Here is a 7339-nt window from a genome sequence, read left to right as displayed (position 1 = left end):
AGAGCACCAGCTGTTCTGGAAGACTGTGTGATCGATCATGCTCTCCACAGCCGATGTGAGTAAGACCCTTAAACAGGTCAACATTCACAAGGCCGCAGGGCCAGACAGATTACCAGGACGTGTACTGTGAGCATGCGCTGACTAACTGGCAAGTGTATTCACTAACATTTTCAACCTCTCCCTGCCTGAGTCTGTAATACTAACATGTTTAAAGCAGACCACCATAGTGCCTGTGCCCAAAGAAGCGAAGGTAACCTGCCTAAATGACTACCGATCCGTAGCACTCACGTCTGTAGCATTGAAGTGCTTTGAAAGGCTGGTCATGGCTCACATCAACACCATTATCCCAGAAACCCTAGACCCACTCCAATTTGCATACCACCCCAACAGATCCACAGATGATGCAATCTCTATTGCACTCCACACTGCCCTTTCCCACCTGGACAAAAGGAACACCTATGTGAGAATGCTATTCATTGAGTACAGCTCAGCGTTCAACACCATAATGCCCTCAAAGCTCATCAATAAGCTAAGGACCCTTGGACTAAACACCTCCCACTGCAGCTGGATCCTGGACTTTCTGACGGGCCGTCCCCAGATGGTAAGGGTAGGTAACAGAGACAGCCTATAGGGAGGAGGTCAGAGACCTGGCCGTGTGGTGCCAGGACAACAACCTCTCCCTCAACGTGATCAAGACAACGGAGATAATTGCGAACTGCAGGATAAAGAGTACCGAGCACGCCCCCATTCTCAATAATGGGGCTGCAGTGGAGCAGATCATTAACAAACTAACATGGTCCAAGTACACCAAGACAGTCGTGAAGAGGGCACGACAAAACATATTCCTCCTCAGGAGACTGAAAAGATTTGGCATGGGTCCTCAGATCGTCAAAAGGTTCTAGAGCTGCACCAGAGCATCCTGACTGGTTGCATCACTGCCTGGTATGGTAACTGCTCGGCCTCCAACCGCAAGGCACTACAGAGAGTAATGCGAACGGCCCAGTACATCACTGGGGCCAAGCTTCCTGCCATCCAGAACCTCTATACCTGGCGGTGTCAGAGAAGGCCCTAAAAATTGTCAAATAGTCCAGCCACCCTAGTCATAGACTGTTCCCTCTGCTACCGCACGGCAAGTCGTACCGGAGCGCCAAGTCTAGGTCCAAGAGGCTTCTAAACAGCTTCTACCCCCAAACCTGATCAAATGGCTACCCAAACTCTTTGCATTACCCCCCCCCCCCCCCCCCCCCTTTACACAGCTGCTACCTTCTGTTGTTATCATCTACGCATAGTCATTTTAATAACTCTACCTACATGTACATATTACTTCAACTGGCCGGTGCCGTACCCCCCTGTATATAGTCTCACTATTGTTATTTTACTGCTGCTTTTTAATTTCTTGTTACTTTATTATTCTTATCCGTACTTTTTTAAACTGCATTGTTGGTTAGGGGCTAGTAAGTAAGCATTTCACTGTACTGTCTATACCTGTTGTATTCAGCGCATGTGACTAATACATTTAGATTAGATTTGATTCGTATCTGTTTTGCATCAAACCACTCCTTGGCTTGTTTGAGTTAATGATTTAAGGGACCTTTGATTCTCTTTCTGCATAGGTAGTCCTGTTATGACTTTGATCCATATGGTTTTGAGCTGGACACGATGCTGGAAGGAGGAGATCAAGGAGGAGCTTACCTGACCATACTCAGCCTTTCACTCTCTAGACCTGATGTCACGCCCTGACCTTAGAGAGATGTTTTATTTCTCTATTTGGTTAGGTCAGGGTGTGGTTTGGCTGGGCATTCTATGTTTTCTATTTCTTTGTTTTTGGCCGAGTGTGGTTCCCAATCAGAGGCAGCTGTCTATCGTTGTCTCTGATTGGGAATCATACTTAGGCAGCCTTTTTCCCACCTATGCTGTGGGTAATTATTTATTTTCTGTGTGTGTTTTTGTGCGCCACGGTTGCGTCACGTTCGGTTTCTGTTTACCTGTTTTTTTTTGGTGAAAGTTTCACTTTATTAAAAGATGTGGAATTACATGCACGCTGCGCCTTGGCTCATCTATGACAGGGAGTTTGAAGACCGTGAACGTAACACCTGAGCTCCTGCTGCAGCCACAGGTTTCTATGGACAGACAGACAGATGTCAGTCATACTGATCTACTCAGTCTAATTTTCACTGACACAGCACCACCACATAATGCTCCTCTGTGAGTAGGCTTAGGGTCTTCGAGCTTGTCCAAGGGCAACAGGTGTAGTCTTTGTGTTTCAAATTAGACTACTTACTCTCTAGCCCCTTGGGTCTGGCTCCTGTATAGGGTGTTGCTTTACACCCTGATTTGGTGTATGTACTCTGGCCTGCCGTTTTCCAATCCCAAGTGGCTCATCTTCTTCAGCCACCTAACCTACTGCCTGATGGTGGTCTACCACCTGGTGGTTTCCTGTAACCTGTCCTGTGCCACGCTCCTGGTCAGGTGCCACTTCAGGTACCATAGAAAGACCTGTCCTGTAGGTAATATGGCTGCCAACGCTGCATTTGAATTTACTGGTCGAAACAATGAACTGACTGATGTTTGCTGTTCATTCTTAGGGGACCAAACTAGAGAGTGTGGAAATGGAGCAGAGCCCTTGGGTCCTTTCCCCCTCCCTGTTCTCCTCTCCATCTCCCTGAGACTGCAGTGGTTCTTCCACAGCCTGATGTGTGCCTTCTGCCTCACTGTGTCCTTCCTCTACTGGAGTCTCGACTCCCCCATGGAGCACCACCCTCTGTCCCCCTTCAACCTCAACATGCACATCGGCAACTCTGCCCAGGCCCTTCTGGACCTCTTCTCAGCTGCGCCCGTCCACTTGGCCCACTATCTCAACCAGCTCTTCATTAGCTCCCTCTACATCCTGTTTGCTGTGGCCTGCTGGCTGGCTACACCAACCTCATTGGGAAGCCTTACATCTATCTACAAGGTTCTGGACTTTGGAGGGTATCCCATAGTGGCCTCTCTGTGTGTGCTGGGCTTTGCACTGGTTTGCCTGCCCCTCTGTCACTTCCTAGTGTGTAATGTGCAGCTGGCAGGCAGGGTGAGGGGAGGTAGGCTGGGTCTGTGCAGGGAGGCCTGGTGATGGACGGTGGGGGGAGGGTGTGGGCAGGTGGCGGTCTCCCTCATGGACCCATCCTCCTCAGTGTTCAGTCCCAGGAGGAGGGGAGAGGTCCTGGGCGATGAGGCCACTCAGTCCCTGCTCTCATCCACCACCAGTACTCATAGTCTGAACTTACATAGAGCTTGATGCCATGTTGTTTTACATGTTCTTTATAATGTCATCCATATGTGTCCCTGTCAGACCAAATAATACAATGCTTAATTGATATTATCTTCACTTTGTAGTGTGTGGTGTTATAGTTGCCTGATCCAAGAGGTAACAAACATCACACTTGCCAAATGTTCATCTTCGTATCAGCAGGGGGCAGTAACAGTATTGCTTTCATCACTGTGTTCAGCCTTAGTCAGTGGTCAGTATGGTCATTTCACATAGTAGGATCAATTCATTAGCCAGCTTACATGATTAACATTGAGATTTTAGGGTACGCTAAAGTTAGGCATGGCAGTAATAACATGGCTGTTTTGGGGTTGTTTTTCTGAATATTGGTCAAGTTTGTTCAATTGTATATTTTATTCAAGTTTAAAACTATGGATGGACCCTACTTGCAGAATACACAGACCACTGTTGTCCTAGACATCCTTACACAATGCAAATAACACATCTGCATATTATGAGGTCTAAAATACTGATGAGGCTGATGTGAGCAGACTGGTGCTCCAATGACAGCAATGATGAAATGACAAGCTCCCTCCATTCCTTCTCCCTTTGTCACACAAAGTGCTGACACATTACATTATAGCCCAACTGTACCATTCTCATATTAGTCTGTCAGTTGGAGGAAAGAGCACTACATCCTCTGTCCCCAGAACCTACTCACTGGTGACCTGGTTGTAGCCCAGTCTCCCTCTGTCCCCCAACACCAACTCACTGGTGACCTGGTTGTAGCCCAGTCTCCCTCTGTCCCCCAACACCAACTCACTGGTGACCTGGTTGTAGCCCAGTCTCCCTCGGTCCCCCAACACCTACTCACCTGTGACCTGGTTGTAGCCCAGTCTCCCTCTGTCCCCCAACACCTACTCACTGGTGACCTGGTTGTAGCCCAGTCTCCCTCTGTCCCCCAACACCTACTCACCTGTGACCTGGTTGTAGCCCAGTCTCCCTCTGTCCCCCGACACCTACTCACTGGTGACCTGGTTGTAGCCCAGTCTCCCTCTGTCCCCCGACACCAACTCACTGGTGACCTGGTTGTAGCCCAGTCTCCCTCTGTCCCCCAACACCAACTCACTGGTGACCTGGTTGTAGCCCAGTTTCCCTCTGTCCCCCAACACCTACTCACCTGTGACCTGGTTGTAGCCCAGTCTCCCTCTGTCCCCCAACACCTACTCACCTGTGACCTGGTTGTAGCCCAGTCTCCCTCTGTCCCCCAACACCTACTCACCTGTGACCTGGTTGTAGCCCAGTCTCCCTCTGTCCTCCAACACCAACTCACTGGTGACCTGGTTGTAGCCCAGTCTCCCTCTGTCCCCCAACACCAACTCACTGGTGACCTGGTTGTAGCCCAGTCTCCCTCTGTCCCCCAACACCAACTCACTGGTGACCTGGTTGTAGCCCAGTCTCCCTCGGTCCCCCAACACCTACTCACCTGTGACCTGGTTGTAGCCCAGTCTCCCTCTGTCCCCCAACACCTACTCACTGGTGACCTGGTTGTAGCCCAGTCTCCCTCTGCCCCCCAACACCTACTCACCTGTGACCTGGTTGTAGCCCAGTCTCCCTCTGTCCCCCAACACCTACTCACCTGTGACCTGGTTGTAGCCCAGTCTCCCTCTGTCCCCCAACACCTACTCACCTGTGACCTGGTTGTAGCCCAGTCTCCCTCTGTCCCCCAACACCTACTCACCTGTGACCTGGTTGTAGCCCAGTCTCCCTCTGTCCTCCAACACCAACTCACTGGTGACCTGGTTGTAGCCCAGTCTCCCTCTGTCCCCCAACACCAACTCACTGGTGACCTGGTTGTAGCCCAGTCTCCCTCTGTCCCCCAACACCAACTCACTGGTGACCTGGTTGTAGCCCAGTCTCCCTCGGTCCCCCAACACCTACTCACCTGTGACCTGGTTGTAGCCCAGTCTCCCTCTGTCCCCCAACACCTACTCACTGGTGACCTGGTTGTAGCCCAGTCTCCCTCTGTCCCCCAACACCTACTCACCTGTGACCTGGTTGTAGCCCAGTCTCCCTCTGTCCCCCGACACCTACTCACTGGTGACCTGGTTGTAGCCCAGTCTCCCTCTGTCCCCCGACACCAACTCACTGGTGACCTGGTTGTAGCCCAGTCTCCCTCTGTCCCCCAACACCAACTCACTGGTGACCTGGTTGTAGCCCAGTTTCCCTCTGTCCCCCAACACCTACTCACCTGTGACCTGGTTGTAGCCCAGTCTCCCTCTGTCCCCCAACACCTACTCACCTGTGACCTGGTTGTAGCCCAGTCTCCCTCTGTCCCCCAACACCTACTCACCTGTGACCTGGTTGTAGCCCAGTCTCCCTCTGTTCCCCAACACCTACTCACCTGTGACCTGGTTGTAGCCCAGTCAGTCTCCTTCTGTCCCCCAACACCAACTCACCTGTGACCTGGTTGTAGCCCAGTCTCCCTCTGTCCCCCAACACCTACTCACCTGTGACCTGGTTGTAGCCCAGTCTCCCTCTGTTCCCCAACACCTACTCACCTGTGACCTGGTTGTAGCCCAGTCAGTCTCCTTCTGTCCCCCAACACCAACTCACCTGTGACCTGGTTGTAGCCCAGTCAGTCTCCCTCCTGGATTGAGTGGATTAGTGTAAATCGGTGGCAGGTCGTGACATCACAGGTTCTTTACTGTAACTCTGCTTTTCAGGGGCAGCACAAATAGTGGTTCATTTGAGTCTGTTTCATTTATTTGTTGAAGAAGAGGAAAAAGCTCAGGCAAATCCCTGCGTTTTCATTGAATCACATCAGGTGGAGTGTGACCTGATTGGTCTAAGTGACCGAGTGACAGCCAGGCCTCGGCAGATTAACTGATATTAAGGCACTACATTGACCGCCAGCTTTTATCTCCATGTGTAACTCTGTGTTGTGTCGAACTGCTTTGCTGTATCTTGGCCAGGTCGCAGTTGCAAATGAGAACTTGTTCTCAACTACCCTACCTGGTTAAATAAAGGTGAAATAAAATTAAATAAAATGAAAATCTCCTTGTTGATTAATGCCACAGCTACAAAATTATATGTGTCTATTTCTTCTGTAGATGGAACACTTTGACAGTTGTGTCATCTTAGTACAACTGAGTAGGGACTTACTGGAATTCATCATGTCAGTTTACAAGGCGTTTTATATAACACAATAGCCATTGATGCAGTCATGGCTGTAGATTTGAAGTCTGGAGAAAGGGTGTGGTGCTCTCTTTAGTGACATTTTGCCTTGGTATATTTTCTCAGATCTCCAGAGCATGATCTGTGATCTCTCCAGACATTAAAGGATTTTGATTATACACAATGAAGTCTATATGGTTATGCCGCCAGACTGGAGAATCAGCAGCATCCACACAACTGTCACCTCCTGTCACAGTCCAGTCACACTCCAGAAGCTCAAGCGCCCGTCATCCCAGCTGTCCCACTGAATCCCATGCTGTGTACCAGGTGAGTCGTGACTTGCATCTGGTAGTGGGCCAGGCTATGATTATGAATGGATATATCTCAGTCACACGGTTGTATTTCCATAACAACCACTGCAAGAAGGCAGAGGGTTATTGATACAAATGTCCTATTTCCATTTTTCTAATACCAAATGACTGATTGTGTAGCAGATTTGTACAGTAGTGGAGGATAAGTGAAGGCAGATAGAAAGCACTGGCACTGTCTCTCAGCAAAGCACTCCTTGACTAAGATACAGTATGTAGTTATACAGTTTAGTTCCCAAACATGAACCAATTCGCTTGAATACAACTTGTTATGTTCTGTTAATTACTGATGTCCCCTTTAAGAATGGAGCACCCTTGGTCATGCGCAGGTTGTTCTATGTTATTCTGGTACTAACTCGTTTCAGTAAATGTGAAGCTCCAGTTCAATTTCTTGTATTGAGTCTTTCTTATTATATAAATAAGTAATAAGAGCTAAGACACTACACAACTCATTTTCTTTCGTAAAAATGTACAGTCAAAGTTCTGCATAAAAATATGTATATTTATCAGTAGGCTATTCTTAGATCTGTAATGGTAATGTGGGGATGTG

The sequence above is a fragment of the Oncorhynchus mykiss genome, chromosome 7 (assembly GCF_013265735.2).
Source record: "Oncorhynchus mykiss isolate Arlee chromosome 7, USDA_OmykA_1.1, whole genome shotgun sequence".
Lineage (NCBI taxonomy): Eukaryota > Metazoa > Chordata > Actinopteri > Salmoniformes > Salmonidae > Oncorhynchus > Oncorhynchus mykiss.
The sequence above is the reverse complement of the archived record's forward strand: the minus strand, read 5'-3'. Positions refer to the sequence as shown.